Consider the following 20,903-nt stretch of genomic DNA (forward strand, 5'->3'; position numbering starts at 1 on the left):
CTTTTTAATATGCTATCTAGATTGGTCATAACTTTCCTTCCAAGGAGTAATTAGAACTTTCTTTTATTGACAGTTAGAGACATCAAGCATTTTTAAGGTAGCTATTTTTCTTTGAGGCTGTTGCTAAAGCAAAAATAATTTTTTTTTATCACATTTCTCACTAAGGCAGTGATTGTGTTTTCTGAATCTTGATGATATATTTGTTTCTATTTTATCTGTATTAATTGTTCTATTTGTATTTTCCTTAAAGTGGCTGAAGGAATGGTAAATTTTCTCTAGAGACAATCAGTTCACTCCTATTGATGAAAATGAAAATGCTGTAAAAGTGTTGTTTCATGTAATTCTATTATGTGTTTAATTGCATTTTAAATCATATTTGCCTAAAACTAATGCTAGATAAGCAAAAACTAGAAAGCAGAAGTTCTTAAAGTGTAAAATAATAAAATTTCAGATGAAGAAGTAAGAAAACCATGAGCAAAACAAAGTAAGAAAACAAAACAGGTAACCTGACTGAAGTGAGCCTCTTGGGTCCATGTTGGCCAAGGAGATAAATGCTGCAGGTGATCAAGGATCAATCGATCAGAGCAAAAGTCCATAGAACAAGATGGGGAGGACGGGAGAACAGATACTTAACAGATCAGCAAAATAAGAGGCCTGATAAAGAATGACTCTATAAATTTACATAAATAACATTTCAGAATAGGTATTTATATATTATTAAGATGGCAATGAATGTAAAATTCACTTTTAGTGAGAAAAGAAGCAGTTTTATAAAAAATAATCCTAAATCAATTACAAGTGACACATTTAAAACTTTTCATTCCATATTATAAGTATACATTCTTATATTCTCAGTTGTATAACAAGCTTCAATTGTATAGCAAGAAAGTCACCATTCCAAAGAGCTTTTTATTTAACTAGTGAATTTTGTTTCTAAAGCAGATTCCTAACAGAAATTATAACAAGGATTCAAATTCATAGATGCATAAATTCATTACTGCTTTTGTTTTATATAATTTTACTTTTGAAATACAGGCCAGTAATGGTATACTATTTTCTGGGACTATTTCTTTAATGTAACTAATTTTACTTATTTTGTAAGTAGAAATGCATGGTGAAATGCCTGCATGAAAAAATATTTAAATTATTTTGAAAGAAGTCTGGATTTGCTCCCGTACCATATAAAACTCACAAGCTCTGTTTATGTATATTCAAAATCAATGTCGCTGACATAGTTGTTTAGTTACCGTGCCATACGCTGTGCTGTGCTAAGTTGCTTAGTGGTATCTGACTGCGACCCTATGGATTGCAGCCTGCAGGCTCCTCTGTCCATGGGATTTCCCAGGAAAGAATACTGAAGTGGTTGTCCTCATTTCTTTTAATAGCATTAAAACATATATATTATCATATGTGAAACAGATTGCCAGTCCAGGTTCGATGCATGAGGCAGGGTGCTCAGGGCCGGTGCACTGGGATGACCTTGAGGGATGGGATGGGGAGGGAGGTGGGAGGGGGGTTCAGGATGGGGAACACATGTACACCCATGGCTGATTCATGTTAATGTATGGCAAAAACCACCAAAATATTGTAAAGTAATTAGCCTCCAATTAAAATAAATAAATGAATAAAAAAAAGAATACTGGAGTGGGTTGATGCTTCCTCCTACAGGGGATCTTCCCAACCCAGGGATTGAACTCGTGTCTAAATCAACTGCTTCGGCAGATGGTTTCTTTACCACTAGTGCCACCTGGGAAGTCCTAGTTACCTTATGTGACCTTATTTTTCTTTTTTGACATTGTCTGTTTTATCAATTTGAAAACAGATCTTTATAGCGCATACTTGACTCCATATATTCATTTAATTCGTATGTTCATTTAAGAAATATCAGTGAGAACATTTTATGTATGGTATGCTGCTTTAATTTCTGAGAATGTAAAATGATATAAACAACAGATAAACAAAAGCAGAAAAAAAGACTCTACTATTGAACTTACATTACAATTCTATATTATTCTGGTTTTGGCAAGATATACATATATATATATATATATATATATATATGCTTTTTAATATGCTGTCTAGGTTTGTCATAGCTTTTCTTCCAAGGAGCAAGCATCTTTTAATTTCATGGCTGCAGTCACCATATGCAGTGATTTTGGAGCCCCCCAAAATAAAATCTCTCACTGTCTCCATTGTGCCCCCATCTATTTGCCATGAAGTGATAAGATCAGATGCCATGATCTTGGTTTTTGAATGTTGAGTTTTAAGCCAACTTTTTCACTCTCCTCTTTCACTTTCATCAAGAGACTCTTTAGTTCCTCTTTGCTTTCAGCCGTAAGGGTGGTGTCATCTGCATATCTGAGGTTATTGATATTTGTCCTGGCCATCTTGATTCCAGCTTGTGCTTCATCCAGTCCAGCATTTTGAATGAGGTACTCTGCATGTAAGTTAAATAAACAGGGTGACAATATACAGCCTTTCCCTGTTTGGGACCAGTCTGTTGTTCCATGTCCAGTTCTAAGTATTGCTTCTTGACCTGCATACAGATTCTCAGGAGACAGGTGAGGTGGTCTGGTATTCCCATCTCTTTAAGAATTTTCTACAGTTTTTTGTGATCCACAACAAAGGCTTTAGTCTAGAAACTATATGTATATTTAAAATAATTCAACTAAAATATACATTTGCCCTGATCACTTAAATCATGTTCATATTTTAAAGATTTGATAGACAGAGTGTCAAAACTTATTTCTATTCCACACAAGCCCGTCCTGACCGGCCCCCTGAGCCTCCTCCCTCCACCCACCCTTCACTCTGCTCTTCCCGCACAAGTGAACCCAACTCCGAGCGCCCCTGTGCTCCTCGCCCTCTTCTTTGCTGCGACTCTGAGGTTCAGGCCTGGGTATCTCCCCTCTCTCCACCTCCATCTCTTCTCCATCTTCACCTCTCAGCTCAGACACTTTCCTGGGGGCCCCCCTCAGGCTGGATCAAGTGCTACCCTGCGATCCGCTAGTGCTCCCCTTTCGGCTGGAATCTGATTCCACCAGGAGACTCTGGTTTTCTTTAGAATGGGTCTCCTCCATTGCAGGCAGATTCTTTACCATCTGAGCCACAAGGGCCATTCTTCAGAACAGAGATGCCTCTTATTCACTCTCTGATCCCTAGAATTCAGCAGAGTGTAGCACTCAGGAGGCAGATACGTGCACCCAGAGGGTCCGGCCCGCAGGAAGTTTCCATGCTTCATTATCTGTTCTCACTCTTGAAATTCTCATTGTTTCTAATTTTAATTTTTTTCTAATTTCTTTATTGTGGTAAAATACACATAACCTAAACTTTTCTACCTTTGCCATTTTTCAGTGTTCAGCCCAGCACTATTTATTGCATTCTCTGACTGTAAGTATCTGGAATGCACTGATTGCTCAGGGAGAGAGAATGAAGAAAACCGCACACACCCACAAAGACTGCATGTCACCCTACAGAGGACGGGCAGTTATGCTACTTACTTGAAAACACACAGCATCTATTTTAAACTGTTTCCAGTATAAGTAGAATACTCCAGGGCACATCTTCTAGTAATTAATTTTCTCAACATATTGTGACAGAATAATAAACATTTTAAAATAATGTTCCATATTACATAATTTTGATAATGAGAATAATGAATTATAAAGTATTTAAGTTTTTCTTTACATGAATTTAGAGATAAAAATCAGTTTCTGCATTTATTAATAATTTCTAGCTTTTCTTTAAATAAGGCACTTCTATTGATTAATTATTATTCATGAGATTGTGATATGAAAATTAGAATAAGACATTAGCAATTTATATATATTACTCTTTTAAAAATGGCCTTATTTTATCTTAACGTTTCTGACTTTACAACTCTAGATGCTTTATTCTTTTCAATTTCCTTCCCACCTGCAATCAAAAGAAAAGAAAGGAAGGAGATAAAAGATATGCTGTAATTAATGAGGCTGCTCCTTCTTGGCATCATCATTTGCAAATTTAGTAGGTGAGCTATTTTACTTTTAATATTTAAAAACTGTATTTATCACTTAGAAATAAAATGTATTCATGAGTGACACTTCTTTTTTCATAAATTGTACATACAACCTAACATACAGTATTTCTTCTTTCCTCTAACTATCTGATAGATTACTTATTTCTGAGCAATTCACTTAAAGGGAATAATGATTGTACTTTCCCTAACAAAACTCACTCCTACACTGCTTATCGTGAATTTAACAAAAAAGGCTAAAAATGTCCCAGAGAAGGTGTGGATTTGAGTAATTCATTAAAAACTTTCTAATTAGGTGATTTAATTTTCACTCAATGTTTAAGTATTGATGGATGGGAAAATGAAAGGAAAAGACAGCAATAATTCAGCATTTTGGTTTATATTTTCATAGCTTTTATAAATTTAGAACTAGGAATATACTCATTCAGCAGTTAGCTACATCTGTGTTTTCTGGATGCGTTTGTGTACACATATATCCTTGATGAATTAAAGCTCAGCAGGCAGGGAGGAGCCTGAAACAGGCTGTCTGTCATGGGGAAGCATCTAATGTTATTCAACTAATAGACCCTGGAAAACTGAGGGAGGTAACTTAGCTGACTAGTTTGAAACACTTTTCAGTGGCATCTTTATTCTAACTACACTTTATATACTCCACAATAAGCAGGAGGTATCAGTTGCTTTAGTTGCTTTAGTTGAAGGGTCTGCTGTCCCCTCAAGCCCTCTCACACGTGCACCCAGCTTGATGCAAACCCCCTTCCACATCCCCAGGCCTTTTGAGGACACTGAGGAGTTTCGTGTGGAACCAAAGATTCTGCAGAACTTGGTGTGAAAGTCATAGGTACGAAAACCTTTGATGTCTAACATGGTTTAAATATATGCTATTTTAAACTTACTATTGTTGCTTTTCAAATTTACTGATTTTTATTTTCTTTTCTTATTTATATTTGTACATAAAATGTATGTAAGGAATGTGAAAAGAATGTAAGGGAATAAAGAGGGGGGAAGTGACTGAAAGAGAACAATAAATCAGGAAGATAAATGAAGGAAGCCCACTAGGGACAATTGGAGAGCCTGGAAGACGGAACTTGGTCAAGGAAGCCTGAACCCAGTTTATGAGCGGAAATAAGGAAATGCAAGGGCTTTCCTGGTGGTTCAGATGGGAAGAATCTGCCTGCAATTCTGGAGACCCAGGTTCAATCCCTGGGCTGGAAAGACCCCCCGGAGAAGGAAATGGCTACCCACTGCAGTATTCTTGCCTGGAGAACTCTATGGACAGAGGAGTCCGGCAGGCTTCAGTCCTTGGGGTTGCAAAGAGTTGGACATGACTAATACTTGTTCTTTCACTACTTTCAAGGAAATGCAACTGAAATAAAAGGGGCTGTACTTTAGGTCCAGTATTGGCCTCCGTGGGGACAGGCTGGGTGCTCAGCTGTGACATTTCTGCTGGGCTATTAGAGGCATTAATTATACAGATTATGAAAGACACTGGCATACTGGCCTGCTCTGTAATTTCGAAGGGCAGCACCATCAGTTAATGACTGACACAAATGTGACTGGGTCACACTGTTCTTTTAATTGGGCTATCTAGTGGGGATTATGCTTCAGTGGGGAAGTATGTTCTGCAGCTCAGCACAGGCTGTGGCTCTGTGACGCCATAATTCCCATTCAGCTGAGTCATTCATCTCAATACCAGAATTCCTAGTGTCTCCACTGGCTCCAGGGAATGGTCAGGTAACTTCCAGACATGCCGATACTACCCCCAGTGGCTCTGTATGCTCAGACAACCCGGGGAATGTGATTATAGGGTGGGGGCAGGTAACATAGCAAATCTCTCCCATCATTCTCTCTTCAAGCCTTTCAATTCCTTTTTCTACAGTGTATCAAGGGAGATTTTATTTTGGTTTAATTTGATTTAATGTAGGTCACATTGGGTACAATTTTCAATCAATGTATTTTAGAGCCACTATGAGTTGTTCAAGCTACCTCCTCAAATTCAGAATCTCTTGCCATTGTATGAATATAGATATATTTATGTTAATCTAAGATGACTGGTTTCCCTCCCTTTCTCATCTTAATTCATCATTCTGACACAGCTTTTCTATGTTTTTATTAATGTTAATTGCAAAGTGAGTTTTGGATGTCAGTTACCTTTTCTAGTAACTAACTGCATTTCCTAGACTTATAACTATTTGATCCCTAGATCAGGAAGATCCCCTGAAGAAGGAAATGGTTTCCCACTCCAGTATTCTTACCTGGACAATCCCATGGACAGAGAAGCCTGGCATGCTGTAGTCTATGGGGTTGCAAAGAGCTAGAAGACTGAATCACCAAACAAGTCCTCGGAAAACAGTTACCCTCAGGGCATGTGCTTCAGCTGAGACTCTCACAGGACTCCAGGACCAGGAAAAGTCCACCCACATCACAATGTGAAGACAGGCTCCACAGCAGTCCAAGTGCTGAACAGCACACAGTGTATAAAACGGAGTTTACACAATTCTTACTGTTCCAATTTCTAGGATCCCAGTTTTTAACAATCAATGTCATACGTTAGCCTTGTAATTCATCTGTGGGGTCTGGTTCAGAATTTTAATTCAGAAATCTTTATTACATAGTTATAAAAAATAAGATATTAATTTAACATAGACATGTCTGGTTCCTTATCCATGCCTAGAGTTGAATAAAAAGCTCTTTTTATTCTCTTTTTGCAATTATCCCCAGAACAAACAGTATTCAGTAGAACCCATAGTGCTTACCCATTAAATTTCTTGTATTATTGCCAACATTAGCAATAAAAACAATTATTACAACAGTCACTTAGTCTCTCAAAGGCAATTTTTTCAATACATAAAACCAAGTAACCATTTAACCATCTGACATTATAGTCTGGTTTCTCTTCAGATCGTATAAATCTTTCAATTTTTAAATATCTGACATCTGAGTGCATGCCGTATATTACCAGTGTCCCATCTCATTTTCCACTGACAATGAGGTCACTATTCTCACCAAACAGAATCAGATGAGAAATCCAACTCCAAATTCTCATCCCAAGCAGGCAGAATAAATGTCCCCAAAGATGCTCACACCTTAGTTCCCAGGCAGTGGAATTTTGCCAATGTGGTTAAGATCAAGGACCCTGAGTTGGGGAGATAATCTTGGATTACTGAGATGGTTCAGTATTTTCACATGAGTTCTTAAAAAGTGGAAGATAAGGCTGAAGAGTAGTCAGAGCAATGAGATGGAAGAAAAGAGGGCAGAGTCCATGGTAAGGCAGGAGTTGAGTCCCTGCTGCTACTCTGAAGATGGAAGTCAAGAATTGGCCTCAAGAACCCTGACAGGACCCTCAGTTGACAGCCAGCAAGGAAAGGAGAATCTCAGTCCTACAACTACAAGGAGCTAAACTCTGCCAACATCTCCTTGAGGAAGGATGTGATCCTGCCAAGGGGCCTCAACTATGGAACGCAGCCCTCGTCTCAGCCTGGTGAGAACGGCTGTGCCGAGGACTGTCAGAATTATAAGGTGGGTTCTTTAAGCCTCTACTTGTGAGAGTTCATCACAGCAGCAACAGATGGATACACTATGTCTGGAGCTTCCTTATCACAAACAGCATCAGTCAATATCCAATGAGAATCACAGAAGTAAACCTCTGAGCTTTACTTTAGGGAATCAGGGGATTTGCAACTCTTAGAGGAGCTGGGAACAGGAAGGCGGAGGGATCTCTCTATCCTGATGTCTGGCTGAGACTGGAGCAGTGGCTCCAGAGAGCTTGTGGGGAGCCACTATCATGTACAAGAATTCAGCAAAGCTCCAACAACCATCTCAACTTCAGCACTTTTACTGGAAGGGCATCTCCCATCTGCCAGAGCATCCAGCTGTCATTCCCCAGGGAGGCAATGACCTCCCTTCCGTCTGTGTTCGAGGTGCACACAAGTGCTTCCTGAAGACTCATCCAGAACCACAGAGAGGAACGGGACCTGCAGCTGGAGCTCTGGGCCTGGTCCCCACAGGGCACGGGTGGCTCTTCACGTACCTGACAGAGCAGACAGCTGTGTGGCCCGCCGGAGCTCAGCAAGCGCCAGGCACGAGTCCTCTTGCTTCAGGAACACGGTGGGCTGGAAGCAGGGCTCTGACTTTCAGAAGCTCGGCAAACTGCTTCAAGGTCCTGTAACACTCTGGCAATCAACTTTCTGATCTGTAAAGTGAGAATAACAGCATAAAAGAATAAGCATAAATTATCCCTGGAGGTTTTAAGATTAAAATAGGAATTAGTATCAAGAACCCTGAAAACATTTTTGAAAATGCAGGGTTTAATTCTTACATTCCCCACCCCCAAAACAGATAAAATCCAATCAATGAAATCATTCTAGAAGCTGCTGTCCAACACTGAAACCTAAGTATAGACCAAAGCTAAACACTTGTGGTAATTATGGCTTTTAACAGGAGGGAAAGGCCACAGAAAGGCCTTCTTCTAAACATAAGAAAGAAAAATACAAAACATAGATCATAAAACTTGTAAGTCACATGAAGAAATACATATCCTCAAACATATATGCAAAGAAAACAGAAACTATATCACCAAGTATGTAGGGGGAAGACAACTAAATTCCAATACTACATATTTACTCAAGGTAAATAAAAATGTATCTACCAAAATAAATGACTTCACAAGAATTTTCACAGTGACATTATTTAAAATACTAAAAACCTGGGAACAACTTAAGTGTCTACTAACTGGAGAAAGGACAACGTTTTGTCTTGACTCAGGAGGAAACTTCATGTTGACAAAATTGTCAACAAATTGTAACTTGGTACTTCATACCACTTTATTGCTTGAAAATTATGCTTCAGTGAAATAGAATCATAAAATTCAACTTATAGGATGGCAGAACACAGAACAATCTTATCTGCGATAGAAATGATTGTGAAAGAAAGTGAGTGACCTAACTCAGAGTTAATTAAAACAAAATGTAACAGAAACTACTCTATACTCCATATGAAAGAAAAATTTACATAACTGATATACATATGTATATGTATATATTAATATATATAAAATACAGAGCATAACCAAATATATTTGAAGAGTTACACAGAAAGCTAATTGTAGTTTTTGAAGAGCAAAAGAACAAAAAAGAAAAAAATACCAGCTAGCATAAAGAATGATCAACTAAACTATGGTACTTTCACATGCTGAATACAAATGTTTAAAAAAGGATTGTTCTTTATGATGATAAGCAAGGCTCACCAAGACAGACTGTCTCATGAATAAAGAAAGTCACCAGGAGTTATACATGATGCCTCCTCTTATATTGAAACATATATACATAATAATGAATACACAAAAAATAACTTAAATAAAAAATAAAGTTATGCTAGAAATGTTATTTTAATCTAAAGTATTGAGACTGGAGTCCAGGAAGAAAGTTCAGGGAGAAAAAGCTTTTGCCATCAAAGAATGCTGACCAGCATGACAGTTCAGCATGTACTTAACTGACTAGCAGGTCTTGCTAACTAGGGAGTGGACAATAGCCTTTTAAATACCATCAACTAGACTGAAATTAGTTTACTAATTAAAAGTCAGGCACAACTCTGGGTGAAAAAGGTTGTTCGGCAAAGACTTTATTATTACAAACATACAACTCTTTACTTTCCTTGATAAATTCTTTGAAAAATTTCTTTCCAAATTTCTTGATAAATTCCAGATAAAATAAAGTTACATTAGGTTGGTAACCTTGAAACAAAGTAGGTTTAATAATGGCAGACATTTTACTGAATCTATCTAGCTATTTACCATAACTACTTTCTTTTATCAAACACTTGCAAGACAACATTTTTCTCCCACTAGATTTTGGATTTTGTTAAAATGTGGAATTCAACTCTGTATTTTCCTCCTTACAATAGTGGGGAAATGGCTGGTAACAACCTTGGGTCACACTATTACCTGAATTTGGGTGGGGGGGTTTGGGTTCCATAGGTGCAGTTATAAAATGAAGTGAAACATAAATTTCCAAGTACAGAATTATTCAACAAGGCGTTCTCCCCAGCCCTGGGGAGTAGCAGCAGCTTTATCCTGTGGCAAAAATCTCCAGTTCTCCCTCAAGGACCTCATGCGGTCAGTTTCCATCTCTTTATGCAGTCATACCCATGAGGTTTGTTACTTTATAACAAGACAGTGAAAGCAGCTGTTTCACTGGTTTGCTTTTGCTTGCTTGGGTGAGAAGGCAAGGAATGACAGCAAAGGCTGCTCTTTGCCAGGATTCAGTCTATTTCCTAGTGATGAGTTTGAAGTCTTAAAACTGGAGGAGTGAAGAGATGAACTAAAAACACTGCTGGAGAGAATGTTAAGATGCTGCATCCTAAATTAGCTACTCTGTAGTGGAATCCTCAAAGTACTTTGCAAAGTCTGAACAAGAACTCAGCCTCAGCAGTGGCTGCACACAGAGGCCTCATCAGGGATAAGGATGCTAGTGATCTCATGACAGGAAAGGACAGCACACGGAGAAGGATGTAAATGAGATCAAACTGCTGACGTTTTGAGGAAATGAAGACAGTTTTGCACCTTTGGGAACTTCCAAATATACCTAGGTTCAGTTTGTAGAAGACCAGGAAGAAATAATTGTGATACAGTAATAAATAATTTTCTTTATCAGAGAAATAAATGTGACTTTTATAACCAGACTTTATCTTCTCTTAACATTTTCCTACTATACTTCCTGGCAAGGTTATCAATGACCAATTGGTAAATTCATAACCAATCCTCAAGACTCTTCCTAACAGACCACTCAGCAGTATTTCTCCCTGTGAGTCTTGCCCTCATACTAAACACTGTCTTCATTTGCAGGTATGGTTTTTCCAGTAGTCATGTACAGGGATGTGAGAGTTAGACCATAAAGGAGGCTGAGCACCGCGAAGAATAAATGCTTTTTAATTGTGGTGCTAGAGAAGACATTCGAGTCCCTTGGACAGCAAGGAGGCCAATGCAATCAATCCTAAAGGAAATCAACCCTGAATATTCACTGGAAGGACTGAAGCTGAAGCTCCAATACTTTGGCAACCTGATGCAAAGAGATGACTCATTGGAAAAGATCCTGGTGCTTGGAAAGACTGACAGCAGGAGGAGAAGGGGCGACAGAGGATGAGATGATTGGATGGCAAATCAATGCACATGAGTCTGAGCAAACTCCGGGAGATGATGAAGGACAGGGAAGCCTGGCATGCTGCAGTTATGGGATCACAGAGAGTCGGAGACGACTGAGTGACTGAAACACAACAACAAAGACCTTTTTAATACTGGACCCTCCAGCCACTGAAAACAGTGAGTCTGCCAAGACAGAAGATGGCTTTATTATATCTCCCTATCAGAAGATATAATAAAGTGTTATATGTACATGTATTTTATATATGTAATAATATTTTATTAATACTTTTTAAAAAGCTTTTTTTTTGGCTGCACTATGCGGCTTGAGGGCTCTTAGTTCCCTAACCAAGGATGGAACCCAGGCCCATGGCAGTGAAAGTGTTGAGTCCTAACCTCTGGACCACCAGATTTCCTTAAAAAGGATTCCTAATTTTAGCACTGAAGTAAGTCATCTAGTTGCAGCATGAAGAACTGGTATCATGCTTCATTTCTGTTCTTTCTGGACCTTTATTCATAAAAAGTTAAGAATAACATGGGATATTTAATACTGCAAAATATTATGCATCCTCTATGTGCAACTAAATGAGAATACACACTAATTCATGATTATGTGAGCACACATTGTAACACAAAATGCAGAGTGATGATAAATGCTCAGCGAGATGATCAGGAACAGTCTTGTTAGGTAATTATGCATTGCATTTATGGTATCTGAAAGGAACAATTGGCCTTAATTAAACTGTCTTTTCTTTCACTCAAGCATTCCTGTTGCTAACATCACCCCCACACCCAGCGGCCATCTCGGACCATGTTCCAGGAGAATCCATACACCTGCACAGCGCTCAGAAAATGTCATCTTTTGTCTCAAAGACACAGGGAAAATGATGGGAGAAGCGGTTCTTTGGGGCCTGAAGCCTGTTGGTCGGGAGACTGGCTGTTTCCTGGTTCCATGGCTCCAGTGCAGCGGGATGGAACAAAGAAACACATCGCACGGCGGGACGTCTGCGCATTCTTTAGAGCGTGAGTGTTGGGGTAAGTTCTGGGGTTCTGATATATGGAGGCCTCCACAACCTCAGGCCTGGGGCAAGTGGTTCTTCCTGCCTGGGCTTAAAAGTACTTTCAAATAGAAAGAATCTATATTCTATAAGCTGTATAATTGTCCCTCAAATTTTACCAAAGTTTTGCATAACTCTAAGACTTCCTGGTTCTCCCCTAGGGAAGCTTCAGTGGATTCACTTGCTTGCTTCCCTCAGTCTCTGTGTCAAGCACGTATTCCAGTATTCATTATATTGGCCACTCCCTTATTATTGCTCCTAACTACTCACTGTTCTTTCCCTGACTGACAAATTTTAACTCTCAAGGAATCAATGAAGATGTCACTTTCAAATTAGCCTGCACCTGGTCGGTGAGGCCTTCTTCACCAATCCTTCTGTGCAATGCATGGTGGGACTGAGTTTGTTGGGAGGGATCTGGACAACTGAATACCGAGTAGGGCCTCCTATGAGATTTCAGGAAGCTAATCTGCCTCCTTGCTGATGACTCCATCAACCATCTATGTACAGGATTAATGAGGCCAGCATACTAACCTCCGCCTCAGAATCTGCCTCCAGGATGCAAAACTGTGGCAGACTGTTTATTATCTGCAGGTGCTGGAAGTTTCATGAATGGAGACTCATCATTCAAGAATGACTGTGATGAAAAACATCAATTCCGTCCCTTCAAGAGTTCCATCTCAGGATCTGAGCCTCGGGGCTGAAGGCCTGAAGCCCAGGACACGGAACAAAGAATCGACTGCCATTTCTTTACATTTACAGAACTTTGTAGTTTTGTTTCAAAATAACTACTTATTTAGGGCCCCCTGGTGGCTCAGATGGTAAAGAATCTGCCTGCAATGCAGGAGATGAGGGTTCGATCCCTGGGTTGGGAAGATCCCGTAGAGAAGGGAATGTAACCCACTCCAGTATTCTTTCCTGGGGAATCCCATGGATAGAGGAGCTGGCGGGCTACAGTCCATGGTGTCGCAAAGAGTCGGACACAACTGAGCTACTTATTAAAATACCAAATTCTTTGGAATCCATTTGTTTCCTCTGTTTTTGTTGTCATTTATAATTATATATCATATATGTAAGCATTTATTTTTCATTTTTTAAGGCTGTTAAAATAACATTTATTTCTTAAAAGTTAACATGTGCAAACCAAAAAAACCACAAGAAGCATAAAATAAAGTCATCCATAATCACAAGCAATTTGCCATTTGATTTGTCCTTCCAGGTTTGTTTATGTATCTAGGCATTCATTTTTATGTAATTAAGATCTACAATTATGTATCATGCTTTTTCACATATCATGAATGCTACCACTTCAAAGTCCCAAAACTATGTGTATTTTGATAACCAAGAATACATTATACCGACTCAATCTGGTAGGAAAAAAATGTAATCCTATTTCTTGGCAACAAAAATTTCAGAAGAAACAAAAATGGCACCAGGCCTCCAGATAAAGATATTGACAGAGTTATGATTAAAATACTACATTTCGTTGATTTGCTTCTATGACATTATCACCATGACATTGGCATCCTTTCCAATGACTTTGCTTTGACCTTTCGTATTTTATTTTATTTTATTTTTAATAAATTTATTTATTTTAGTTGGGGGCTAATTACTTTACAATATTGTAATAGTTTTTGCCATACATTGACATGAATCAGCCATGGGTTTACATATGTTCCCCTTCCTGGACCCCCCACCCACCTCCCTCCCCATCCCATCCTTCTGGATCATCCCATTGCCCCGGCCCTGAGCCCTTGTCACATGCATCGAACATGGAATGGTGTTCTGGTTCACATATGATAATATACATGTTTCAATGCTATTCTCCCAGAACGTCCCACCCTCACCTTCTCCCTCAGAGTCCATAAAATTGTTCCATGCATCTGTGTCTCTTATTCTGTCTCGCATATAGGGTTATCGTTACCATCTTTCAAATTCCATATATATGCATTAGTATACTGTATTGTTGTTTTTCTTTCTGGCTTACTTCACTCTGTATAATGGGCTCCAGTTTCATCCATCTCAGTAGAACTGATTCAAATGTATTTTTTTTAATGGCTGAGTAATATTCCATTGTGTATATGTACCACAGCTTCCTTATCCATTCGTCTGCTGATGGACATCTAGGTTGCTTCCATGTCCTGGCTATTGTAAACAGTGCTGCGATGAACATTGGGGTACACGCGTCTCTTTCAATTCTGGTTTCCTCGGTGTATATGCCCAGCAGTGGGATTGCTGGGTCATATGGCAGTTCTATTCCCAGTTTTTTAAGGAATCTCCACACTGTTCTCCATAGTGGCTGTACTAGTTTGCATTCCCACCAACAGTGTAAGAGGGTTCCCTTTTCTCCACACCCTCTCCAGCATTTATTGCTGGTAGACTTTTGGATAGCAGCCATTCTGACTGGTGTGAAATGATACCTCATTGTGGTTTTGATTTGCATTTCTCTAATAATGAGTGATGTTGAGCATCTTTTCATGTGTTTGTTAGCCATCTGTATGTCTTCTTTGGAGAAATGTCTGTTTAGTTCTTTGGCCCATTTTTTGATTGGGTCGTTTATTTTTCTGGAATTCAGCTGCAGAAGTTGCTTGTATATTTTTGAGATTAATTGTTTGTCTGTTGCTTCATTTGCTATTATTTTCTCCCATTCTGAAGGCTGTCTTTTCACCTTGTTAATAGTTTCCTTTGTTGTGCAAAAGCTTTTAATTTTAATTAGGTCCCATTTGTTTATTTTTGCTTTTATTTCCAATATTCTGGGAGGTGGGTCATGGAGGATCCTGCTGTGATTTATGTCGGAGAGTGTTTTGCCTATGTTTTCCTCTAGGAGTTTTATTGTTTCTGGTCTTACGTTTAGATCTTTAATCCATTTTGAGTTTATTTTTGTGTACGGTGTTAGGAAGTGTTCTAGTTTCATTCTTTTACAAGTGGTTGACCAGTTTTCCCAGCACCACTTGTTAAAGAGATTGTCTTTTCTCCATTGTATATTCTTGCCTCCTTTGTCGAAGATAAGGTGTCCATATGTGCGTGGGTTTATCTCTGGGCTTTCTATTTTGTTCCATTGATCTATATTTCTATCTTTGTGCCAGTACCATACTGTCTTGATGACTGTGGCTTTGTAGTAGAGCCTGAAGTCAGGCAGGTTGATTCCTCCAGTTCCATTCTTCTTCCTCAAGATTGCTTTGGCTATTCGAGGTTTCTTATATTTCCATACAAATTGTGAGATGATTTGTTCTAGTTCTGTGAAAAATACCATTGGTAGCTTGATAGGGATTGCATTGAATCTATAGATTGCTTTGGGTAGTATACTCATTTTCACTATATTAATTCTTCCAATCCATGAACACGGTATATTTCTCCATCTGTTTGTGTCCTCTTTGATTTCTTTCATCAGTGTTTTATAGTTTTCTATATATAAGTCTTTTGTTTCTTTAGGTAGATATATTCCTAAGTATTTTATTCTTTTTGTTGCAATGGTGAATGGTATTGTTTCCTTAATTTCTCTTTCTGTTTTCTCAATATTGGAGTATAGGAATGCAAGGGATTTCTGTGTGTTAATTTTATATCCTGCAGCTTTACTATATTCATTGAGCAACTCTAGTAATTTTCTAGTAGAGTCTTTAGGGTTTTCTATGTAGAGGATCATGTCATCTGCAAACAGTGAGAGTTTTACTTCTTCTTTTCCTATCTGTATTCCTTTTATTTCTCTTTCAGCTCTGATTGCTGTGGCCAAAACTTCCAAAACTATGTTGAATAGTAGTGGTGAAAGTGGGCATCCTTGCCTTGTTCCTGACTTTAGGGGAAATGCTTTCAATTTTTCACCATTGAGGATAATGTTTGCTGTGGGTTTGTCATATATAGCTTTTAGTATGTTGAGATATGTTCCTTCTATTCCTGCTTTCTGGAGGGTTTTAATCATAAATGGATGCTGAATTTTGTCAAAGGCTTTTTCTGCATCTATTGAGATAACCATATGTTTTTTTTCTTTCAATTTGTTAATGTTGTGTATTACTTTGATTGATTTGCAGATGTTAAAAAAACCTTGCATTCCTGGGATAAAGCCCACTTGGTCATGATGTATGATCTTTTTAATATGATGTTGGATTCTGTTTGCTAGAATTTTATTAAGGATTTTTGCATCTATGTTCATCAGTGATATTGGCCTGTAGTTTTCCTTTTTTGTGACATCTTTGTCTGGTTTTGGAATTAGGGTGATGGTGGCCTCATAGAATGAGTTTGGAAGTTTACCATCTTCTGCAATTTTCTGGAAGAGTTTGAGTAGGATAGGTGTTAGCTCTTCTCTAAATTTTTGGTAGAATTCCGCTGTGAAGCCGTCTGGTCCTGGGCTTTTGTTTGCTGGAAGATTTCTGATTACAGTTTTGATTTCCGTGCTTGTGATGGGTCTGTTAAGATCTTCTATTTCTTCATGGTTCAGTTTTGGAAAGGTATACTTTTCTAAGAATTTGTCCATTTCTTCCAAGTTGTCCATTTTATTGGCATATAGCTGTTGGTAGTAGTCTCTTATGATCCTTTGTATTTCTGTGGAGTCTGTTGTGATCTCTCCATTTTCATTTCTAATTTTGTTGATCTGATTCTTCTCCCTTTGTTTCTTGATGAGTCTGGCTAATGGCTTGTCAATTTTGTTTATCTTCTCGAAAAACCAGCTTTTAGTTTTGTTGATTTTTGCTATGGTCTCTTTTGTTTCTTTTGCATTTATTTCTGCCCTAATTTTTAAGATTTCTTTCCTTCTACTGACCCTGGGGTTTTTCATTTCTTCCTTCTCTAGTTGCTTTAGGTGTAGAGTTAGTTGATTTATTTGATTTTTTTTCTTGTTTCTTGAGGTACGCCTGTATTGCTATGAACCTTCCCCTTAGTATTGCTTTTACAGTGTCCCATAGGTTTTGGGTTGTTGTGTTTTCATTTTCATTCGTTTCTATGCATAATTTTATTTCTTTTTTGATTTCTTCTGTGATTTGTTGGTTATTCAGAAGCGTGTTGTTTAGCCTCCATATGTTGGAACTTTTAATAGTTTTTTTCCTGTAATTGAGGTCTAATCTTACTGCATTGTGGTCAGAGAAGATGGCTGGGATGATTTCAATTTTTTTGAATTTACCAAGGCTAGATTTATGGCCCAGGATGTGATCTATCCTGGAGAAAGTTCCATGTGCACTTGAGAAAAAGGTAAAATTGATTGTTTTGGGGTGGAAACTCCTGTAAATATCAATTAAATCTAATTTGTCTATTGTATCGTTTAAAGTTTGTGTTTCCTTGTTAATTTTCTGTTTAGTTGATCTATCCATATGCGTGAGTGGAGTATTAAAGTCTCCCACTATTATTGTGTTATTGTTAATTTCCCCTTTCATACTTGTTAGTATTTGCCTTATATATTGTGGTGCTCCTATGTTGGGTGCATATATATTTATGATTGTTACGTCTTCTTCTTGAATTGATCCTTTGATCTTTATGTAGTGTCCTTCTTTGTCCCTTTTCACATCCTTTATTTTAAAGTCTATTTTATCTGAAATGAGTATTGCGACTCCTGCTTTCCTTTGGTCTCCGTTTGCATGGAATATGTTTTTCCATCCTTTCACTTTCAGCCTGTGTGTGTCCCTAGTTTTGAGGTGGGTCTCTTGTAGACAGCATATATAGGGGTCTTGTTTTTGTATCCATTCAGCAAGCCTTTGTCTTTTGGTTGGGGCATTCAACTCATTTACATTTAAGGTAATTATTGATAAGTATGATCCCGTTGCCATTTACTTTGTTGTTTTGAGTTCGTGTTGAAACATCCTTTCTGTGTTTCCTGTTTAGAGAAGATCCTTTAGCATTTGCTGGAGAGCTGGTTTGGTGGTGCTGAATTCCCTCAGCTCTTGCTTGTCTGTAAAGCTTTTGAATTCTCCTTCATATCTGAATGAGATCCTTGCTGGGTACAGTAATCTGGGTTGTAGATTATTCTCTTTCATTACTTTAAGTATGTCCTGCCATTCCCTTCTAGCCTGAAGGGTTTCTATTGAAAGATCAGCTGTTATCCTTATGGGGATCCCCTTGTGTGTTATTTGTTGTTTTTCCCTTGCTGCTTTTAATATTTGTTCTTTGTGTTTGATCTTTGTTAATTTGATTAATATGTGTCTTGGGGTGTTTCGCCTTGGGTTTATCCTGTTTGGAACTCTCTGGGTTTCTTGGACTTCTGTGACTATTTCTTTCCTCAATTTAGGGAAATTCTCAACTATTATCTCCTCGAGTATTTTTTCATGGCCTTTCCTTTTATCTTCTTCTTCTGGGACTCCTATGATTCGAATGTTGGGGCGTTTCATATTGTCCCAGAGGTCCCGGAGGTTTTCCTCATTTCTTTTGATTCTTTTTTCTTTTTTCCTCTCTGCTTCGTTTATTTCCATCATTCTATCTTCTACCTCACTTATCCTATCTTCTGCCTCCGTTATTCTACTGTTGGTTCCCTCCAGAGTGTCTTTTATCTCCTTTATTTCATTATTCATTCTATATTGACTCCTTTTTATTTCTTCTAAGTCCTTGATAAACATTTCTTGCATCTTCTCAATCTTTGTCTCCAGGCTATTTATCTGTAACTCCATTTTGCTTTCAAGATTTTGGATCATTTTTATTATCATTATTCTAAATTCTTTTTCAGATAGATTCCCTATCTCCTCCTCTTTTGTTTGGCTTTGTGGGCATTTCTCATTTTCCTTTACTTGCTGAGTATTTCTCTGCCTTTTCATCTTGTTTAGATTGCTGTGTTAGGCGTGGCCCTTCTGTATTCTGGTAGTATGAAGTTCCTCTGTTGTGGAGGTTCCTCACTGCGGTTGGGGTTGGACAGGTGGCTTGTCAAGGCTTCCTGGTTGGGGGAGCTTGTGTCGGTGTTCTGGCGGGTGGAGCTGGATTTCTGCTCTCTAGAGTGCAATGGAGTGACCAGTATTAATTTTTGAGATGTCTATGGATTTGGTGTGCCTCTGGGCAGCCTGTATATTGATGCTCAGGTCTATGTTCCTGCGTTGCTGGAGAATTTGCGTGGTATGTCTTGCTCTGGAACTTATTGTCTCTTGGGTGGAGCTTGGTTTCAGTGTATTTATGGAGGCTATTGGATGGTCTCTTATTAATTAATGTTTCCCCTGGCTTTCAGTCTTATTCTTGCGGTAGCCTCAAGACTTCTCCTTCCATACAGCCTCAATCATAAAACTTTTAGGTTAATGGTGAAAAGATTCTCCACAGTGAGGGATACCCAGAAAGGTTCACTGAGTTACATGGAGAGATGAGGTGGGGGGTGGGTGGGTTGAGGTGACCAGGAGGGGAAGAGGGGAATTCAAATGTGGAGAGAGCAATCTAGCCAGTAAGCACTTCCCTCTGTGCTTTCCACAGTTTGGAACCCTCAGAGTGATTCACAGAGATACATAGAGAGGGGGGAGGAAGGTAACAGAGGTGAGCATGAGTAGAAAGGGAGGAATCAAGAGGGGAGAGAGAGATCTGGGCAGTATCCTGTTCCTGAAGTGTTCTCCGGTACCCAGAACACCCTCAGAGATTCACAGAATTGGGTTGAGAAGAGAAGGAGGAGGGTGGGAGATAGAGGTTCCCTGAGGGAGAAGAAAGAGCATCAATAGGGGGAGAGAGTGATCAGGCCAGTGATCACACTCCTGAGTAAAAATGGGTCCTAAAGATTGGGTTCTTAAATGTACAAAATTGATATCAAATATGTAAAACAAAGATTAAAAATCTAGAGTAGAGGTTAGACTCTTATAAAACTTACAATCTAAAAAAAAAAAAGAAAAAAAGGAAACAGTGTAAAAAGAAAAAAAACCAGTAAAACAGTAAAAAAGGAAACAGTAAAAAAAATGTAGAACAGGAAAAAAACATTAAAAAAAGAAAACACAAAAGGTATAAGATATATGTATGTAGTTTGCTTCAAAAATAGGGTGTTTTTTTTTTTTGCAAGTTAATAGTGGGTTATGAAAATGAAAGTTAAAGGTGTAATAGAGGACTTGAAGAAAAAGGAAAGAAGAGAAAAAAAAAATTTTTTAATTAAAAAAAAATAATAATAGTAAAAAAAATATATATCCCGGACTTTCTCTGGAGCTGTTGTGAGCAGTGTGGGATCTGCTCAGTTTTAGATAGATCCTTATTCCTGCTTATACTTTTCAAGATCTATAGGTCCTTTTCAATGCAGTCGGTATTAACTACAGGGATCTTAATCTGTTGGCCTGTCCCTTCCAAAGCGCTTCCCTCTGTTTATTTGGCTTCTGTTTGGAGATCTCTTCAGTATCTAATTTCCGCCCTGCAACAAAGCGGTGGAGGTGATCTCTTTAGGTTCGCTTGTTCAATCGTGCTGTGGGGAGGAAGGAACACTGCAAATCTGGCGTGTGTGTGGTAAGCTCGCAGTGTCTCGGCCGCACTGGGTTCGCCCCCGCTCACGGCGTGTGTGCTTTCCCCGTCTACCCTGCTCAGGCTTCAGGTTACTTGGCCGGGGAGCGGGCCCCGAGCTGCGTGCACTTCCCAGGTCTAAGCCACTCAGGTTCAGGCTCCCGGTTACTCCACAAAGGCGCAGACTCGGTTTCGCCCGCGGCTTGTGCCGTTCCCGGTTGGAGCTGCCCAGGCGGCCAGGAGTTTGGTGAGCGCGCTCTCCCCTGTTGGGGCGGTGCGGCTTATCACCTCCCTGGTCCCCGCCTCGGTTTACGGGCGCGCCCGGCTCCGGTGTGCTTTG

At 38.9% G+C, this 20,903-nt stretch overlaps 2 long non-coding RNA genes across 2 annotated transcripts in view; one reads left to right on the top strand and one right to left on the bottom strand.

Annotated features, from left to right (window-relative positions):
* LOC145516292 (uncharacterized) overlaps window positions 1-20,903 on the bottom strand; it is a 232,578-nt gene that overhangs the window by 167,943 nt on the left and 43,732 nt on the right. Inside the window, exon 3 of the long non-coding RNA XR_014061275.1 lies at window positions 8,043-8,204. This is a non-coding gene — a long non-coding RNA (uncharacterized LOC145516292). The remainder of the gene's footprint in view (window positions 1-8,042; window positions 8,205-20,903) is intronic.
* On the top strand, window positions 10,448-13,393 carry LOC145516295 (uncharacterized). The gene is made up of 3 exons (XR_014061278.1): window positions 10,448-11,327; window positions 12,021-12,182; window positions 12,797-13,393. It is a non-coding gene; the product is annotated as an uncharacterized LOC145516295 (long non-coding RNA).

This window comes from Giraffa tippelskirchi, chromosome 8 (assembly GCF_054371585.1).
Source record: "Giraffa tippelskirchi isolate mGirTip1 chromosome 8, T2T-mGirTip1v1.2.pri, whole genome shotgun sequence".
Taxonomy (NCBI): Eukaryota; Metazoa; Chordata; class Mammalia; order Artiodactyla; family Giraffidae; genus Giraffa; species Giraffa tippelskirchi.